This window comes from Balaenoptera physalus, assembly GCF_965194825.1.
Source record: "Balaenoptera physalus genome assembly, chromosome: 1".
In the NCBI taxonomy this organism is placed as follows: Eukaryota; Metazoa; Chordata; class Mammalia; order Artiodactyla; family Balaenopteridae; genus Balaenoptera; species Balaenoptera physalus.
The window spans coordinates 56,170,940-56,191,473 of record NC_138882.1 but is presented as its reverse complement, the minus strand read 5'-3'; the positions used below and the strand labels follow the sequence as shown (position 1 = coordinate 56,191,473).

Here is a 20,534-nt window from a genome sequence, read left to right as displayed (position 1 = left end):
GAGATGCTTCAGAACCCCAGCCCCACCCTTCTAAGTCCAAATATCCAAAGCGTAGGGAAGACATAGGATGTCCCCCCAAGATCTCTCATTAAAATGCCACTTGGGGGGTAAAGATAGGGACCAGGCAACCTTCCATATATAAGCAAGAGAAAAACTCTAAGATCAAGAGCTCCCTAGGTTAGGCAGGTTGACATCAGAGGGCCCTCCCAACCCAAGGAGGCTATGAGCATGAAGTTCTTCTCAAGAGGAAACTCAACTTTACAGCTTTTATTTTTTTTTTTATTTTCCCAGGTCTAAAAGTTTTGATTCTATTAGGTTTTGATCACTGTCTTTCTTCTTTAATCTGGGAAGTTTGTCTTCAACTTCTCTGTGAGGCTTCAGGAGTTTCAGCTAATGAGAGCCTGAAGCTCTGCAGGGAAAGTGGCTAGAGTCGAGCACGCTGGAGCCAGCCTGGGCTATTTCAAGTTGTCCTCTTTCAGGTTCTTTTTATAGAGCTGCTTTTTTAGTTCTTGGGATTTTTCTTACCTCTGAGGCTTGACTTTGCTGTCCCAAAGAAAAAGCAAGGGAGTGCATTTGTGCATAAGGAGCTCAGAGCTCTCTGATCACTAGTAGCTTGGGGAACCTGCCGTTTGCCTTAATGAGAAGGCTGAGGTCGAGTGGAGCTGGACGAAGCAGGGTGACAGAAGCAGCTTGCCACGGCTGGCTTTTCCGGGCCCAAGTCTACCCTAATGGATCCCCTAATTCCAAAGACTGACCTAGATTGTTGCAGAGTGAGAGAGCCGCGAGGAATCAGGCAACAGAGGCAAAGCTGAGGTCCTCCACTCCCTCTAGATGTGGACTTAGAAAATTTCTGAGACATGCTGCTGCTTAGTCAGACATTATGGATGGGACCGCAATCAGTGCTATGTTAAGAGGCTGGCCCCACATGTGACCCATCGTGTGGGTGTGTGCGTGCATGCACGTGCACAAATGTGTGCATTGTGCATGACAGGCAGGCTGGGAGATAAACGGGTCCACACGGAAGCAAAGGCACGCCAGGTCGCTGTCTCAGCAACCCATGGGCAGAGCTGCGTGAGACAGGCTCCCTCCACGGACCATGTGCACCAGCCCTTCAGAACTTCACAAGCCAAGCATGAAGCCAATAAATAAATATCTCCAGCTGGATAATGCTCCATTGCCTATTCTTGGCCACGTTATTTTCCCCCTTTCCTCTTTGTTTTTATGCAGTAGGTGATCTCAATGAAGTAAAATAATAACAATAATCTGCTCCATTAGGACCAAGCATTAAGGGAATTATTGAACAAGGAACAGAAGAGGCATCTGGCACGGTATATGCTAATGACCATTAGCATGACTTTAACCCTCTTTCTCTCTGAACATAATGGAGTTGTTAAACCCTCTTCCTCCCATCTCCCCAAACGTCAGGTAGCCCAGCCCAAGGGGAGGAGAGGAGGTCTCAGAGACCTAACAGCTCTGTGGGCAGCAGCTGGGGCTGAGCAAATGAAAACCAACTGAGGGCAGACATTGTGCAAGACCCCTGTGGGGATTCCAATGCCCTGTGGAAATTCCAATGACTTCAGAGGAAAAAAGTTGGGAATAAAACAGAGAAGAGTGTCAAGATGTCAAGATTTCCCTCATTTGGGCACATATTCATCAATATCACTCTCTGAACCAGGTCTTTTTTTTTTTTAAAAAAAGGTCTTTTTTCCTCCCCAGCTAAAAACTGAGACGCACCTTTAAAGGCTGCATAATCCAGGAGATGCCTGCGAGGGGACAGGTAGAAGGCCCCTCACATAGGTGCGGGCCTTGCCCATATTTCTGTCCCACAAACAGAGGTCCAACTTTATCATTATGATTGCCATGAGGCCTGCTGTGGCAGGGTCTAGTCAAGTATTCAGAAGCCCTGCCAGGGTTTTTCTTTCACAGTAGAACCTCCAATGGCACAGTGTCTGTATTGGGAGAGGTGACAATCCTACAGAGCTGATGGTTAGCTTTGCAAAGATTTCAGAGGCTACATATCACTACAAAAGCATTTCTCAGCTCCTATAGCAATCCCATTACATATGCTTAATTCCTCCCCTGAATTCCTGCCTTATTCTGCAATTCTACACACACACTGCCTTATTCCTATAGTATCGGCACAATGGAGGAGAAATAATAACAACCATTTGTAAAGTACATACCGTGTGCCAAACACAGTGAATGGTGAGCTACCATTATCATTTTATTTAATCCTACCAATAGATACAAGTAGTAGGAATTACCATTTCCATTTTTTAGGTGAGGAAACAGGAGATCAGAGGGGCTACATAATTTGCTCAAACCAAGACTCAACCACTGATCTTAACAATGTTGTTTTATGACCTTGTTGAGTAGAAAGGAGCCCACCACTGTAGCCTGGGCTGCAATTCCCCAACTTCCCATCTTCTCCAAATTAAGCCCTGGTGGTCTTGCTCCTATATCTAACTCTTAGGGTTATGCAAGTAAGGATTCTCAAATGTCTACACTCAGTACTGTCTTCACTGCCTGTCCCAGATGCCCCCAATCTTCTTCAATTAAGCTGCTCAGTTAATGTAATCACTGGGTTGACCAAGTGCATAATTTCAAGCAATAATTTAATTGTGCCAAGGGCGGCCAGACTTACTGGGCTGTCGTTTTGACATGGGAAGAGAAAACTTACGGAGATATCTGTTCTTGGGTGGATGTTTTCTAAGTGAAATCAAATGCCTTTAGGGCCAACAGGCACAGGCGCTCAACTATCTCCTTGAGAATAGCCTGGCACACTTGCACACAAACTCAGGTCTCTTTGCTGCTTGTAAGCCCTTGTTCTGGGGTCAGAGCCCTAAGAGGAACAGTAGCTGTGTTCCATAATATAACAACACATGTAGAAGATAGGCTGGGGAGAAAATGTGGGACTTGAACACTTTCAGGGAAATTAGAACCTGCATCAGTCAGGTCACCCAAAAGACTGCTGGCCAACAGATTTGGAAAAGGTAGGAGAAACCCTGCAGGTCATGTTTTGCATTAGGGCCCTAACAATGATAATGGTCACTCCCAATGCAAGTCATTGAATGCTGATCAAATACAGAGGTTAGCAAAACTCTTATTCATGGCTTTCTGCTCATAAAGCTCTTCTAACTCGTAACTTATTTGACCCACAATGCTAAGGAGAATAACGGGCATCCATGGTCACATCTCTTGTAACACTCCAGCCGTGACTCAATCTTGGCACCAAGTAATATGCATAATAGAGCTGAAGAACTGTAGCAAAGGAACAGGCAAGGGAGTTAAGGACTGGGGGAGACGCTGACCTACGAACACAATTAGTGTTTCACATGCTAAGATTCCCTCCAAGCCCCTCACTCCTTGCCAGCAAGCTTTGTCTGACACCAAAGAGGGGAGGGGGAGGGAAGACTTACAGTCAAGAGTCTCCTCCTGGGCCATACACTAAGTGCTGTGGCTCTTGTTTCTCCCGTTAAAAAAAATTATTACAATTCAATTTTTCTCTGGAACTAATCAAGCACAAAATCTGGAGAAGAGGCCCTGTTTGTGAAGGCAATCTCCGAGCAAGACACTGACGTTCTCATTAGGGCAGGCTTCATTAAACCACCGGTTCCAACATCAGCAGCGTGTTGTCTTCAGCTAATTACATTTTCGCTGGCAAAGTCATTGTACAAGTCTTCAAATCCTTCCCATCATTAATTTAAAACACATGCACACGCAACAACTCCCTGCCCTGCCTCCTCCCTCGCTGGCCTCCCACCCACCCATCTCTGCGTGCTGTCAGCTTTGTTCTTCTGGTTTTCCAGGACTTCTTTCTTGTATTGGGGCTTTGGAGGGGGAGGTGATGAGGTGAAGTAGAGAACCTGTCACCTGTAAGCTTGATTTCTTCACTAGCTGACCACGGCTCACTTTGTTCCCGGCCAGATGCTAGTTATACATCCCAGGACCTTGGAGGCAAGCTCAGTGCTTGCCCGCAAAGACGGGCCAGAGCAAAGGGAAGCTGGAAGTTGAATCCAGCTCTGCCCCATCCCACCCATGGAAAGTGACAAAAGGCCTAACTCTGCTATTGCTTTGATTTACTGATCAACAGCTTGATCACGCAGAAGTGCATCCACAGGTCAGCCTGATCTGGCCAGAGACACTCACATGATACAAAGACAGTCGGGGGTTTGTGCTTCCAAGACAACTGAATGAGGCAGACATCATCCACCCAGCACATGCATAATCCTGTTCCCGGGGCAGGCATGTTTTCCTGACCCCGTGGAAGTTGTTCCCAGCCAGCCTGCAACATCATTACGACTTAGTGCAGATCATGGCATCCACGAGGTTTCTTTTCTACTTTTTAATAGGAGTGATTTAGTTTTTTTTCTATTCTTAACATTCAGTTCAATTGTAAGGGAGAGAGGGGCAGAGAGAGAACAGGATAGGGTGACAGGGCTGTCTATGCCCATCTCTGCGCCTTTGCCCTCTCCCTTCCCCGACACGTCCTTCCTCACCCTCCTTCTAACCTCAGTTCTTCACACCCTTGTAAGTCCCAGCATAAGTTCCTCTCCTTCCTGAAACCTACTTTGATTACTCCAATTCTCAGACATGGCATTCGCTCCCAATTTTTAAAGCATATAAGAGCTTTTCTTAATTAATCTTTAATCCCTGATTCTGCTGTTTCCCATATCATAGCTCTAACTAGACTTGCAGGCAGAGACCATGGTTTAAAAACTTTCTACAGTCCCAGCCTTAGAGGAGGGCCCAGCCCAGAACTGACCCTCTGTAAACAGCTCACTGCTTGATTAATTACAGGGAGGCACATTCAGCTGGCTTGGCAAAGCTGATAAAGCACAAATAGCATGATATCTACACTGTCTGCTCAGAATTAAGGCTTCCATCTGGAAGCCCTCTTTGCTCTTCTCGGCTGGCTCCTTGGCCAACCCTGAGGTTCTCCCTCGGCTGTAGAGCCTCCCAGGAAGGAGTCAGCTACAGTAGGGGGTCTGCTTCCTCACCCCAAGGGAATGAGGAATGGGAGGTCCACGCTACAGACCCATCAACCAGAGGATATTAGCTGTGTTTTCAGAAAGCGTGATGGCTTCTACCCACCCAACTTCATTCTAGCTTGTATCTTTCTGTACCGATAGCAAGCCGCTGTGAGATGGCAGAGGGCTCGTTTAAGCTCACAGAGATGCTTTTCTAGTAAAACGAACTGACCTGTGCTCGGATCTGACTGTTCTTGCTGTCCTCCACAGAGCTCTGCATGAACAGAGTCTCATCATCAGAGACGTCAAAGACATTTGTTATCACATTTTAAAACACCGGTTTAGCACCTAATTGTAGGAAGAACGATATATGTGCTTTATGAAAAGAATAGTGTAAAAAAGTCCCTTTTCTTAGAAACTAAAGCTTTAATTTTTGTTTTTATTAATATAAGCATTATTTGTATTTATGTGTGTATATATATATATTTACATTTGTATGTCTAGTTCTGCAGAGTGACTGCAGGTAGGATGGAGGAGTTCTTGTTCACTCCATTCTGTAGTTGGAGAAATTAAATCTGGCTTAGCAAGAGGGCCAAACACCGTCAGGACCAACAATGTGAACAGTTTTCTCTGCCACCACACCACGACAAACGCGGGCTGTACCCTGGGCAGATCCCACAGGCACACCGAGGGTTTGATGTACTCCCAGCACCAGCTGTCACTCCATTTTTTTTCTCTCTCAGTCAAGAAGCCACACCAGAATACAAGTTGAGTGAGAATGACCTTATTACAGGTCATTTGTAACACTGACTTCACTCTAATGGAAAAAAAGGAAACCAGTCACAAATTTCAGGACTTTACCTATGATTAGTATCAGATTCACTTGGCACACTTTACAATTGATGGAGTCACGGCACTGTGGCTGCAAACTGCAGAGGTATGAACACAGCCACTGAGGACAGGGGGAAAAAAAAAAAAAAAAGAACAAGATTTTTTTTATTCCTGGGAGCCTGGCTTTGCCCAGAAGTCTGGGTCAGGGACTGTTGAGTCTTCAGGTCCTGGGAGAGGCCTCTTCATTGTATAACACCAGGTGGTACCACCTTGGTCCTCATGCCATGCCATGTAATACAATCACAGCTGAAGTTCTCACTCTGAAGATCTTTCACAGTGATTTTGCTTAGTGTCAATTAAACCAAATTTTTTTTTTTTTTTTTCTGTGTTGGGTCTTCGTTTCTGTGCGAGGGCTTTCTCTAGTTGCGGCGAGCGGGGGCCACTCTTCATCGCGGTGCGCGGGCCTCTCACTATCGCGGCCTCTCTTGTTGCGGAGCATAGGCTCCAGACGCGCAGGCTCAGTAGTTGTGGCTCACGGGCCAAGTTGCTCCGCGGCATGTGGGATCCTCCCAGACCAGGGCTCGAACCCGTGTCCCCTGCATTGGCAGGCAGATTCTCAACCACTGCGCCACCAGGGAAGCCCCCCAAATTTTAATATAGATAGAGAGAGAGAGAGAGAGATGGCCTTGTGACCTGGCCAGCTCTGGTGCGTATGTCAGTCTTCCCTAAGTTCCTTTTCCACGACTATGTGGAGAGAAGAAGAGAGGTGAGGGTTTAGCGGAGAGAAAGGAACCCCAACGACCAGAGAGGAGCCCTGAGCAGAACATTCCACCAAAGGCCTTGCAACACAGAGGAAGCGGCCCTGACTGAGCACTTGGGCCCCAGTCCCAGCAGTGCCACTTACCAATCATTTGGCCCTTTGGCCTCTTTGAGCCTCAGCTTTCTATGGTGGCAGACTTGCTCGGCCTTCCCCACAGGGTCGTCTGTTCATTCCCAGAGTCTCTTTCGGCCAGGCCCTTGGCTGGGATACAGAGATACACGATCCCTCCTAGCTAGGAGATCACACTCAGTGGAGGCAGCCTCCTGCAGGGATGAGGGCTAGGGCAGGCATATGCACCAGGGAGTGCACTGGCAGGGACCCACCCTAGAGGGAAGGGGCCCAGGGACGCCTCCTAGGCGAAGTCATGGACTAATTTTAAAGAGGCATTAGAAGCGACCCCACTCGGAGGAGACAAAAGACATTTTACACCAAAAGTATGGCACTAGTGAAATCACAGATGAACTAAATAGCAAGGAAGGGAGGTCCAGGAAAGATGACTGAGCTGGTCAGTGCACCTAGAATGGAGAGTGGACACCAAGGCTTGATGGAAGAGAAGGGTCAGATCATGAGAGGTTCAACATCTTGGAATTTACGCTTCAGAGTGAGGAACTACTCAAGGCATTTTACCAGGAAGGTGACATTGTCGAAGCTGGATTTTACTAGGAAGAGCCCGGTGGTAGCGAGAGGGGAGTTTTGAGGGGATGGTGTCAGAAGGCAGCGTGAACAGGTGGAAAACCCATGCAGCAGTCAGCTGAGAGGTGATGGGGGCCTGTATCAGCGGTGGTGGTGGGGAGGGAAGGAAGAGAGGGATTCTAGAGACTTTCAGAAAATCAGATGAGCAGAGCTTGGTGCTGGATTGAATGAGGAGGGAGAGGGAGGAAAGGGGATCTGACCTGGGTAACCATGCTGATGGCCCTTGCACCAAGCGAGGAGAGAACACAAGAGGTGGAGAGGGTGGTGGGGAAGATAGATGATACATTTCCTCTGTTCTGTGTTGTTCGGAGTGCACGTGGGACATCCAGACAGATAGATCTGTAAGTCAGAAGCTTGAGGGAGAGAAGCCAGAGCTGGAGAAAGAGACAGATGTAAGGACCAAGGGGGAAAAAACATGATACAAACAAATAATATTCATTCCACAAACACCAACTGGGGATGTTTCTTGTGTGAAGCGTTGTGCTGGTAGCTGTAAGAAATATAAAGATGAATCAGACTCAGACCAGATCCTGCCATTTAGGAACCTAGTAGAGAAGAAAAGACTCATCAAAATACTAACACACTGGATAGAAATAGATACCAGCCATGAGAGAGGCTCAGAGAAATCTTTCCTGTTGGCCTGGCCACAGGAAACCAAGAAGAAGGCATGGTCTCTGGTTGAGAGATTGGGGAAGGTGGCCAGGGGGAGATGTTTGAGGGAGGACGTAAAAGGTAGGTAGGATTTGAACACATACACAGGGAGAGGAGTGGAGGGCGCAAGGGGACAATGCCATGGCCATGACAGGTACAGGGACACTGAACAGGAGAGTGTAGAAAGGGGGATCCTGGGCAAAAGAAGGAGTAGGAAGACTGAGATCCTTCTGTTCCCAGATAATAAAATGCACTATTTGTGTGGATGATTCATAAGTGAAATAATGGCCTTTCTCCTCTGCAGCCCTAGTGAGCTGAAATGATATTTTCTGGGTAAGGCAGCATGTAGCACGACTGCTGGTGAAAAATGTCTGGATGTAGAAATAGCCCTTTGAATGTGTTCACAGAAATAGTTACACAGCCCACTTCCCACTCTAACTTTTTCCATTAGATAAAACCAGGCAAAAATGAACATCGAATCCAAACTTGAGCAAAGAGGCAAAGGAACTCACAAAAAGCATGTAGGAGAGGGAAGCGAGGAAGAGGAAAACAGCTGAATGTCCAGTGCCTCAGAGAGGACCTCGCATTCCTGGTTCCTGATGGAAATCTGGCATTGCCTTGTCCTTGTCTCCACACAAATGCTGTGCTGAGAACCAGCGGGACCCACCAGGAGGGGAAGGTGCCCTGTAAGTGCCTTCACTGTTAGTCGGCAAGGCAGAGTTCATTATCCTGTCAGGAATTTTCCTTCTAAAACAGACTTTTCCTCCTAACTGCTGTCCTGACAACAGAGCACACAGGGCAACTGAGGCAGTCAGGTGAGGAAGAAATATAAGACCACTGGCTCGGCTGTGCTTGCCAGGAATCACGCCACCTCTGGCTTCGCTGAAGGCCTTTTACGTAGGAGGATAAACATCCTCTTCTTAGAGCACCCAAAGTCCTCCAGAGGTGATTCCACAGTGCTCTGTGGGACACTTCCCCTTACCAAGTCCCCCAAGCTGGAGGTTGTGGGCCCTTCCTATGACCTGATCCCTCACGTGGTCCGGAGGCCACTCCGTCCTGGAGCACTTCCTGCCAGCAAAGGTGGGGGCACGTCTAGGGAGACTCCCTGGGGGCTGTGAGAAGCAAAGCTGGCTGAGCACAGGGGCCCTGGGCCAGCAGTTCAGCAAAATCTCAGAGTGTCTGCAGAGAGAGCCCAGTGGGCCACAGGCAAGGGCTCACAGACACCAAACTCCTTCCAACAGATCAGCACCGTGGGAAGCGACAGCTCCCTCCCAGGGCAGAACTGCCACCATCAACCCAACCTATAGGCACAGAAGCCCATCCTTTTCCCCACAGACCATCATCTCATGCTCATAAATGGAAAAAAGAAGAGCAGGGTTGCTGAAGGGGATGGAATCAAGTTTCTCGATATACTACCCTGAGGTCTGTTTTAACCAGGGATTGCGAGTGTCCCATCCGTCCTTCATTGTCATATTCCTAGGAAGTGAGACCCGGAGGCACCTTGAAGGGCATCTAGGCTGGGATTCCCGAGGCAGAGTCCACACAGCCCATACCGTGCTCCTGGTCGATGGCATGCTGATGGCTGGTCAAAGTATGAAACATTTTTATTTATTTCATAAAATTTTATCTTTCCTAACCTATATTGAAATAATTAACTATTACTTCAAACCTATGATTTTGTTGGCATTTTCATCTGAGATAAAGCTAAAATAACTTCAAACTGAAAAAGACAGTCGATTTAAATAAAAATATTCTGAAAACACTAACACAGATTGTATAAAAATTTGGCAAAAACCCTGAATGCCTAAAGTTTTGAAAACATTCATATACAGATAAGAAAATTGCTGTTCAGGACGGTGAAGGAGCTTGCCTAAGGTTTCACAGACTCTTCTGGGGAAAAGGACTATAGCGAACGCCTCCTGACTTCTAATTCAGTGGTCTTATCCAACATGAGGCTGTTCGTCGCCTCGACCGAGCTTTAATCACTGCTGAGGAGAGAAAAAGGAAATACAGTCTGTATGAGTACAGCTGGGCTCTCAGCCTGCGCCGCTCTGCCATGGAAGCCCTGGCTGGGACACGTGGATGCTGCCCCATCCCAACTCCAGGTGGAGTCACAGGAAGGCGACCGTGACCTGGAGAGGCTGGAGGCCTTAGATGCCAGGGCTGCTCTCGCTGGTCAGCAGAGCGTTGAGGCGAGTGGGGCTGGGGACTGACACAGCCAGCGGAAAGCCTGAGGACGGTGACCTGGATGTATACACTCCATGAAGTTTCGGGAATAGATAGAGAATCAGAGAGAGATGCTTTAACGTCACTGCTGGGATGCAGAGCACGTCTGCGTTTGTTCTGTGTGGCAACTTACCTCACTCTGTAATAATGTGTCTAAGGCCCATAAATGCCAAATCCTGACATGTTCACTCATAAATCCAAAATACTTTTGTGTCTTAATCCCAAAGCCTTCCATCTTTTTCCTCAGACAAGAGAGAAGCAGGGAGAAAACAAAAGGTTGAATCTTTTAATAAACATTTGGTATCAGATCTCCTGTAGGGATCTCACACAGCTCTGCCTTCTTTATGGTGTTGGAGCAGCAGAAGTCACCTTAGGTTCACATTAAGCAAACTGTGGGATTGGGAGCCAGAGCCCAGAAGGCTCCGGATACTGTTCCATGAAGCACTTGTACTGTCAGGCACAGTCCCATGTATCAACAGAGCATCTGATTCATCCCAAGTTAGAAGGCTCCTTGACTCATCTCTGTTGCTATTATGGACGTCAGCAGCAGTGATAGAGGTGTCAGGAGAATTCATAAATAGCAGGGCAGTATTAAGAGGCTCCCAACCTCCCCGGATGTACCGTGGGGGCCCCTATGCAACATTGAGGAGGGCTCCTGACATCAGCCTCTCACGTAGGCAAGACTTTGAATAAACTTGAGCAGATACTTGAAAGAGTCACAGCTGATTTTATGAGACGAGGTCTTAAAATGCTTTGTCCACCCTCAGCCTCCTCAGCAAGGCAGAAAGCCACCACCAACTCGTAAAGTCCTTCCGTATCACCAACTTGATGGTGATGTGTCTGGAAGCACAATTCTACTTCATGCCCACATGTACATTTATATCAGGCATTTTGCTTTAAGGAGATATTCTAACATGAACAGGCATTTCATATAAGTCTACTGTGTATGGCAAAGTTGAAATCAAGCAGGAGCCACAGGGAAGAGAAGACAGCATGTTTGCTAATCGGTATCCTGTTTATATTTCTTTTTTTTTTAAAGGAAGCTAATCCTGCCATTCACTTATTTTTTTTTTAATTTTATTTATTTATTTATTTATTTATGGTTGTGTTGGGTCTTCGTTTCTGTGCGAGGGCTTTCTCTAGTTGCGGCAAGTGGGGGCCACTCTTCATCACGATGCGCGGGCCTCTCACTATCGCGGTCTCTCTTGTTGCGGAGCACAGGCTCCAGACGCGCAGGCTCAGTATTTGTGGTGCGCGGGCTTAGTTGCTCCACGGCATGTGGGATCTTCCCAGACCAGGGCACGAACCCGTGTCCCCTGCATTGGCAGGCAGATTCTCAACCACTGCGCCACCAGGGAAGCCCCTGTTTATATTTCTTTTGTCAAGTCTAAGCACATTTTTGTTTTCATCAACTTTTGTCTTCACTAAACCCATCAATACCTCTCGAGAGAGGTTAATGTGAGTGCATTTCACCTGAACTTGTAAATACCATATGCCTTGAATTTTAGGAAGAACAGTCTTTATCAGTGCCTTCCTTAAGTGACAATTATAATCAATCTATGGGAGTCTAACGAAAACTAGCAAACTATTATCTTTCACACTGCAAATAGAACCCTATAACTTCTACCGAGTTGTTAGAGTCTAGTCTCTGTTTGGGCTCTGTAGATAAAATGAGGAGAACGTACTAGATCAGGGTCACTAAACTATGGCCTCTAGGCCAAATGTGGCCCACTGTCTGTTTTTATAAATAAAGTTTTATGGAACACCGCCACAACCATGCATTCATATACTGTGTATGGCTTCTTTGGCACTATAATGGCAAGAGTTAGATAGTTGCAACAAAGCTTAAATGGCCTGCAAAGCTGAACATGTTTACCATTTGGCCCTTTACAGATCCTTGGTCTAATCTCCTGCCATTGTCCATGCTAGAGGTCTCTCTGTGGGCCCAGCTAGCTCTATCTACTCTACCTAAATCTAGTTTGTCTCCAACCAAGGCCTATGGGTGTGGGTTTGAGGTCATATTTAAGGACAAACTTCAGGTCTGTGAGAGAATCCCAAAGCTTTAGGGAGGGGCAGAAGGTGAGGGAAGACAGCATGATCTGGAGGAAAGATAACAGCATTAAGAAAAAGAATCTCTGAGTTTTTCCACCAATGCTGACCCTGAATATCACCCAGCATTATATGCCTTCTTTTTTCTCTTGTGAATGTAATAACAATCTTTGTATCTGTGGATACCTGGGCAGAAAAGGAATTCCCATAATGACGTCATTTGGTTTGATGAAAAAAATAAATAAATTAATGAAGTTCTTCCAGGGAAGTTTGGAGCTGAGATTACCATCCTAAACCACAGGATAGCTGCTAAGAAACCCTGTAAACAATAAAAGTGACTTAACAATGCCCTGGATGTCCATGACCACATCCCAGCTTTGTAATGGGCACCTTCTGTGGCCCTGATGTCCCTAATTGCCTCAGTCTTTTCCCTGAGCAAAACCCCTCTAGGACTCCTGTAAGATGTTGCTATGATCCCACCTGCTTTCCTGGCTCCCTAAGGTAGCGGGCCCCTGGGTAACACATTGCACACAGAAATTGTTACATCCAGCTTACATGGCATCCCAAGAGTTTACCTAGGCAATATTTACTAGGCACCTCCCACAGGCCAAGCACTGTAGGAAGTGCTTAATAAGAATCACCTCATTTAATCAGCATAACAGCCCTATGAGGTAGAATCTATTATCATTCCCATTTTACAGATAAGAAAAGTGAGTTTAGAGAGACTGAGCAATTTTTCCAAAGCCACTAGAAAGTCTAGTAAGTGGCTGAATGAGGATTTAATTTGGTCTCTCTGATAGCAAAGCCACTGCTATAAACTACCATAGCTAGACCATAGAACTAAAGTACTATACCATAGAACTTATAGTCTTCAATGGCTTCTTGGCTTCTCAATGACCTCTGCTCAGATTCAACCCCAGGCTTCTGTAATGCTTGATCTTGTTGCCCAGTCTAGCTCTTCACTTTTTGAAGTGACTCAGAGACTCCACCATGACAGTATCTTGCCCAATTCTCTATGTGCCCTCCTAAACTTCATCAACCAAAGGGTTTCTGCTGTGCTAGCCAAAAGAAGCACATTTGTTCCACAGCCTACAAAACTGGAGAAGCCAGCCAACCCTCATGCCACCAAGCTGCAGTCTCACAGCAGAGTGAAGTCTGAAGTCAGATATACTTGCCTGGAATCCTGGCTCCACCTATGTGAAATTCGGTCTGTGATTTACTTTCTCTATGTCTCAGTGTTCACATCCGAAAAATGGGAGATTTAATACTATTTCACAAAGCTGCTATGGAAATTGATTGATATTATTCATGAAAATAATCCCATACGTTGTCTGGGACACAGTGAGTGAAGGGATAGCTTCATTACTATGAATATTACCAGCTCTTAATATTGATTTAAACCCCACAGAGATTATGACTCTTTATTTCGAAAAGATCTTCAGGGATTTTTGGAACTAAGTACTTAAAAGTAAATTGTTGGCATGTATATCAAGTGAGCTAAATTGCTGAACAGGATATTACATCAAGTTGTCAAAAGACATTAGCATCCTTGTGAAAATTTGGCCTCTTAGCTATTTTCCTTGCTGTCTGGAGAAATGGGGGTAACTGAAGGCCTCTATGAGCTTCACGAAAGAGAAGAATAGAATTGTAAAGAGGACGTAAAGAATGGAATGGAACAGGGAACCACTTGACACTCAGTTCTGCCAAAGGCCATCCTCAAACGTTAAGTGTTACTAATATGATTGAATGTTCCTTGAAAGCAGAATCTTGTCTTATTAGTTTTCTATCTCCTTAATAGTTAAAAAAGTACCTGAAGCCTGACATATCATTGAATGAAAGAATCAGTAACTAAATGAATGAATGAGTCAATGATTTTTTAAAATCAATGATAGGTCAATAATGTTTTTAAAATGCTTTTTTGGTTTCTAGAAATTTACTGCAAAAGTGTGAAAGTATGTATATGAAGAAGCCTAAGTTTACTGTTACATGACTTTCACAATTTTAGAGTTCGAATTCCTCAACTTCCCTCCTCCCTTCTCTGCCAATAAACCCGCTGCCAGCTGTGAGGCAGAGTGGCTGCAGCCAAGGTTAGTAGGTGGGGTCAGCTGAGCTGAACAGACTCTCAAATTTTGGGGTTAGCTTCCTGGTATAGCCACAGAAAGACAGATCTGCATGCCACCTTGGTTGTTGGCCCTAGTGCTCAAAGAGTTATTGGCTTTGAAGTAACAATGGGGACACATGTCAGATGAGTCTCAGCAGACAAAAGTTGACAAAACAACAAAAGGTGGTAAAAGGAGATGTAATGAATATATCATGGGCACTCACTATGGGCCAGGATATGAGCTGATTGCTTCTTAAGAGTATATAGACTCTGACAACTGCCTCAATTCAAATCCTGGCTCTGCACCTTTAGGGTTGTTTGACTTTAGGTAAGTCTCTTAGCTTGTCTGGCCCTCAGTCCCTTCGTTTGTAAAATGAGATAATAACAAACTCTACCTCATGCTGTTGTGATACGAATAAAAAATAAGCTAATGTATATTGAAAGTACTTAGATAGTAAGTACATAGTAAGTGCAAAATTAAGACTGTGATGGTGGTGATGAAATCTTTCGATCCTCCTAACACGTCTACAGGTTAGACTGTAGCTGCCCACTGTATTAAACAAGTGAATCATGGACTCATGACTTATCAGCCTCTACTAAAGGAAGTGGTTCCAAGCTGTGCCTGGAGCAGGAGTGACCATTTTCTGTGTCATCTAAGCCAACCTCCCCATAACTACAGCCAACGGAAGAAGGCTGGTTAAGTTTACATCTACCTATGGGATAATTTGATAGGAAAGTCTCTGAACATACAGGAACTATAGTAACTAGTGAGGTCCATCTGCTTGTTTCCCTGAGTTAGAAAAAGGGTGGGGGGAAGTAGGGAAGCTGGCAGCCGCAGGAACAAAACTGGAAACGTTGTAAAGCTGAGAGCAGTCAGGTGAGGTCATTAAGTGAGGTGACTTGATGAGTGAATGGATAGTACAAACATTTTATAAAAGTGTCAAAATGGGGAAAACATTTACAGAGTAGACTGGACAAAGTTTCTCATTATGGCAACAAAAGTAACAGAAACAGGTGCAAAAAGCCAAACCACAAAGGGCTGAGGCTGGGGGCTGACAAGACGACTTGGATCCTGCACAGCCTACCTGTTCCAGGCTTCATGAAATTCTGCTTTTTAGATTTTTTTTTAAATCAGAGGATTTCTGTCTCCCTTACCTCCATATGAATTGCTATAGTAAACCTCCATGACAAAGAAGGTCTGAGTAGATCTCCATTCTTTAAAGCTAAAAAGCCTAACCAATGCATTCATCTCACAGATGAGGTAATGAAGCTTCCCAAAAGGACAGCAGATTACATAAAGTGGTAAAGCCAGATCTGAAGACCACCTTCCAACTAAATGCAGTGTTTCCTTCCACTACACCCCAGTTCCCACTCTACAGGAATAGGGGAGGGCAGCCAGCAAGATGGAATAGCTGATCAATTGAAATGGCTAATGGATTCACATGTACCTGCACCTAATGCGTGTCGACAAGAGATGCACAGCCAAACCACGGTGCCGGATGGGGGAGGTTTGCAAGCCAACTCTCCCTCAGTACTTGGAATAGCCCTCAAATGGACCCTGGCATCTCCAGTCTGTTGCACATCAGATAGTCAGAGACAACCCAAGAACAAAGGGGTTTTGTTTTTAGGGGTCTTGCTATTTTAGGAACTGCCCATCCTTTTCCTCATGGAAGGCCAAGAACACAAAGATGGCTTTGGTAGGGGGACAGTATAGCCAATAGGTCAATCTAGTCCCATGATAGATGGCTTGAGTTCCTAGATAAGCTCCTTGGACTGAATCAGGACCTGTCTTTCTGTACCTTCCAATTTATTACTCCAGTTCTGTCCTTTGTGGTAACACAAGATGTCTTAACGCCTCCATTTGTTTCTTAAAGATCAGAAGGACTAGCCCTGATAAATTAAGGGATCCTCTCTCCAACTCAACAAATAATATCAATTGACAATAAAGATGCAAAAGTGATCCTGATGAATGAATTTGCTAACAAATTTTTTGTAACAGATTTGTTGAAGGTAAAAGGTACTGAAAGAAAAAGCATCTAGCCCTCTCTCCTATGCCCACGTACACCTAATGAGTACCTGACAGTCTTGGTGGCACATAGCAATGACCATGCTTAGAACTGCTCTTCTCTGCCCTAGAAATGGCTGAGCTTTAGGAGTGAAATGAAGACACCTTCAAGCAAGTAATATGTGACGCTTCAGCAGGTGAACTGAACTTGAGTAAGGATGCTCAAGTAAGAGCAAGGGTGGGTCCTCGGGCACAAAGTTGTCTGCAGTCCTGGAAACACAATCTTAGGGTACCCCGTATGTGTGTTCTGTGGGCTTTGTACTAACTCAGCCCCAAGTGTGACCTCCCCAGAATGGAACATCCTGAACCTTGTTTCCTACATTTTTTCTCCCCAAAGAAAACTATGCGTCATGGGCTCACCTGGGGTTCCCAGAAATGAGGAGCCTGGGGACCCCTGAGGAGCCAGCAGTTGGAGGCCACAGGAACCTGCAGACACTGGCCAATGGGCTCCACACAGCTGGGGCTAGTGGTCCTGAGTAGCACCCAGGCTTGACTGATGGGTTCGCGTCATAAAACTCTCAGGGGGATAGACAAATGCTCAAAGATTATTTTTTTCCTCAATTGTGAATTGTGCCTAAGAAGGCTGAACAACAAAAGATATTATCTACCAATGGGAGTTATCACTAATATATATATATATATATATTACATATATTAGTTATCACTAATATATATACATATATATCAAACTGAAGCATTTTTGAAAGGCTGCTTGCTGTGAAAAATATACTTAACCAACCCATATGCATACAGGAAGTCTATTAACACTGCCATCTTTAATTACAAAGATGAAATAAGTAGATAATCCATTAAAATTATATTATGCACCATTAAATTCTTTTGTGTACTTTAAGAAGAAAAATGTAGATAACATGGTAAATTAGCAAAAGTACAATATGGAAATTTAAATCCACACAGAGTCTGACTATCTAACGTAAAGTCATATTAAAACTTGATCTTCAATGGAGTAAACAATTTGCTTATAACTGAAGAATTCCTTGACTTCTGGTTTAAGCTCACATAGCAATTTTCATTTGATGATTTTGCTTTCACTTGTTCAAGAGTTTGCAAAAGAGAATCCTTGTGTACTTTTGTAGTTTTAAACATCAATTATCTTGCAAAATTCGAAATAAATCTCTTCAGCCACATTTGAATCATGCAGGAGGTTAAAATACATCATGTGACCCTCAAAGCAATAATATAAGATTTCAGGAAGGAAATCCAATTATTCTATGTAAGGAAGAAATAGTACTTCTTTGGAAAAAATAATTCAAAAATTTTAGGATGTGATTGAAAAATAAGAAAAGCAAAAGGTTTTTTAAAGTTTTAAATTGCCAAGTTCCTAGCTGAGGTATTGGTTTTCTGTAAGCTCATGATTTTGCTGATGGTATATATATATACTGGGCACAGTGTAAGAGAGAACTTACCAATTTTCATCCATACAATGTCAAAAGGATACAAAAAAAGGGTTTTCCTCTGTATCTCATTCTCGCATTACTTATATTGACATTTTGTGTGTAAATAAAACACAGTAAATGCAAAACATAAAAATAAACAGCAGTCCCTGCCCTGAGGCTATATGGATGAGAAAAGTGTAAATACAAAATGAAAGAAATGTAAACTTTAAGGTGTTCACAGAACCATTAATTCCCTCTGCACATATTAGAAATATTTCGGCTTATTAGTTAAGCTTTTAAATATACATTTTCTTAACAAGAGAGAAATGGTTGGGTATATTCATGTTTTGAAAACCTTAACTTTTCTCTTTTTTGAATTACGCTCTTTGGATCCAATTAAAAACTGCATCAGTATTGATTGTTATAGTTAATGAAAAATAGCCCTGCTATTGTTATTTCATAACTAACAGGGTTTGGGTAATAAGACTTCATTTAAGTGCATTTCGCTGCCCAATACTGTTACTAGTCAAAGGATTTTGCTATCTTCTAACATTTGTAATGTTGTCATTCCAGATGACTCAAATGGCTGCCTACTTACTTCCAAAAGATATGGCATAAAGTGTATCAGATAAAGTCTACCAATCCCTGAGTCTCTTAAGAAGAAACCATCAGAGACTCTGGGAACGACATCTTCAAACAGGATACCTTCAGGCTTGATTTCTAAGTTGAGGACAGATACGAAACTTCAAACTTTGAAACTGTTTCTAGAATAGAATGTAAAGGATAGGAGAGACAGTGTCTGAGGGTGGATGCACTAGGAATGGAGGAAGGTGGGATAGCAAGAAGGGCTGCAGGAGGCTCCACTGACCACACCATCTTTGCAAGGATGGGAGGGAGTACTTATATCTTCAGTTCACCTTGGGGGCCCTGTGCTCCTGCAGAAGCCACAGGCTTTCCTGAATTTTTCATGGAGATGTGGACCCATCCACATCCAAGAGGGCAAGCCAGAGACAAATAACAGACTTGCCCACCCTTACCCTTTACTCAAGCCCTTTGAACCTCTGCGCCCTCCAGCTTAGTTGAAAATAACATAGAATAAACTAAAGTCAAGCTGAAGCAGTAATCTCTCCCATTTTATTTGGAAAACTGAACATCACTGTTGGTCTGCCATGCATAACCAGTAGCATATGACGGAAAGAGCTCAAAGAGTCCCAGGTTTAAGGCTGACTTTTGTTCTCTTTCCAGTTCAGTGTCCACTTTCCATTAATTCCTGCCCAGGGGGGCTCAACAAAAAGCATTAGCAACGTAGGGCTTCTTGTAAGGGTTATTACGTTTTAAGGACACCATTTATTTCCTCAAATTCTTTGGCATCCTTGATCAGCCACCCATCCCCACAAATATGTGCACACATACACATGCATACACACACACTTCTCTGGAGAATCTACTGGAGCACCTCATTCTGAGGATGGAAGATGCGGTCCTTGCTACACTGAAGATATCATGGAGCAACTAGGACAATCTTTGGACTGTCCTCCCACAGATGCTCACACCACTTCCCCAACCCCCACTAAACACACCTTCTGACACCTCGCCTGTCTTAACCTCTTACACTCAGGGTCTTTCTTTCAGACACAGCCACTCCCAACGTGAGTTCCTGGGAATCTCTTTACAGTTCTCTTTACCCTAAACATTTTTGTGGTGTTACAAAAACTGGACCTTTGAAATGGTCTTGGACCAAAAGAAAACAAAAACTATCCATCACAATGACCGCTTCCCACATTGGTGGGAGGATGTGGAAAGCTGGTGGAAAGTCTACCATTGTACCCTTCTTTTCCATCAGACCACATGATAAATACAAAAACAATCTGACCCCTGCATCTGTCACCCCAAGCAATGCCAGGGCTGATTCTGCAGGTCTGCCCGATCTCACCACAATCTGGAAACTACAAGCTACGTTGAAGAAGACAAGCTTCCCTGAGAGAAGAAACAGTGGTCTTTGACTAAGGATGTACAAGTACTCTAACTCTAATGTTATAAATCTCAATTAATTTGTAAATGTGAGGCACAGTAATCTGATTTACCTGCTCACTTTCTGGCATATCTGGACACTGAAGTTTTTCCATTTGCTATTCAAGGACTCTTTTCTCAACCACATAGTTTAAACAAAGCAGAGCAGCTGTGCATATGCAGGTAATCTATCAAGTCAGTTATTCATGGAGACACTGGCTGAGGAAGAAATAGAAGGCTTGCATCCTGAGATTTTATCAGAGATTTTATGGGGATATTTTCCATGCCAAATATTTAGATAATGAAAATTTTAATACATCTAAAATGTGCTCAGTTTTCCCCAATCTAATACACAAAACTAAACAACACATAGTGATGGTACCAGAGTAATAGATTAATTAAAGTTTAGATCAAGACCTCGTTTGGTTCTCTGTTGAATTTCCTAACAGTGAAAGAGCCCATCCCCTCCCATACATATAGTCCGCAGATAAGCAGTCAAGTCTCAACCTGCTTTCAAGCTACCCTAGGAGCAGGTGATGTATTGATTTTACTAATAAAAGTACCAAGTGAATCAAGCATATTCCATTTCTACTGGGAAATGCATTCATTTATTCCACAAATAATTATAATTAAGCATTAACTATGTGAATGCATTATTCTAGGTGTTGAAGATACACCAATGAGCAAAACAATACCAAACAAAACCCCTGCCTGCTACTGT

General features: G+C 44.2%; 1 protein-coding gene across 1 annotated transcript in view; it reads right to left on the bottom strand.

Annotated features, from left to right (window-relative positions):
• The window catches only part of ASTN1 (astrotactin 1), a 328,474-nt gene that overhangs the window by 176,585 nt on the left and 131,355 nt on the right, over nt 1-20,534 (bottom strand). The gene's annotated exons all lie outside the window — the stretch shown is intronic.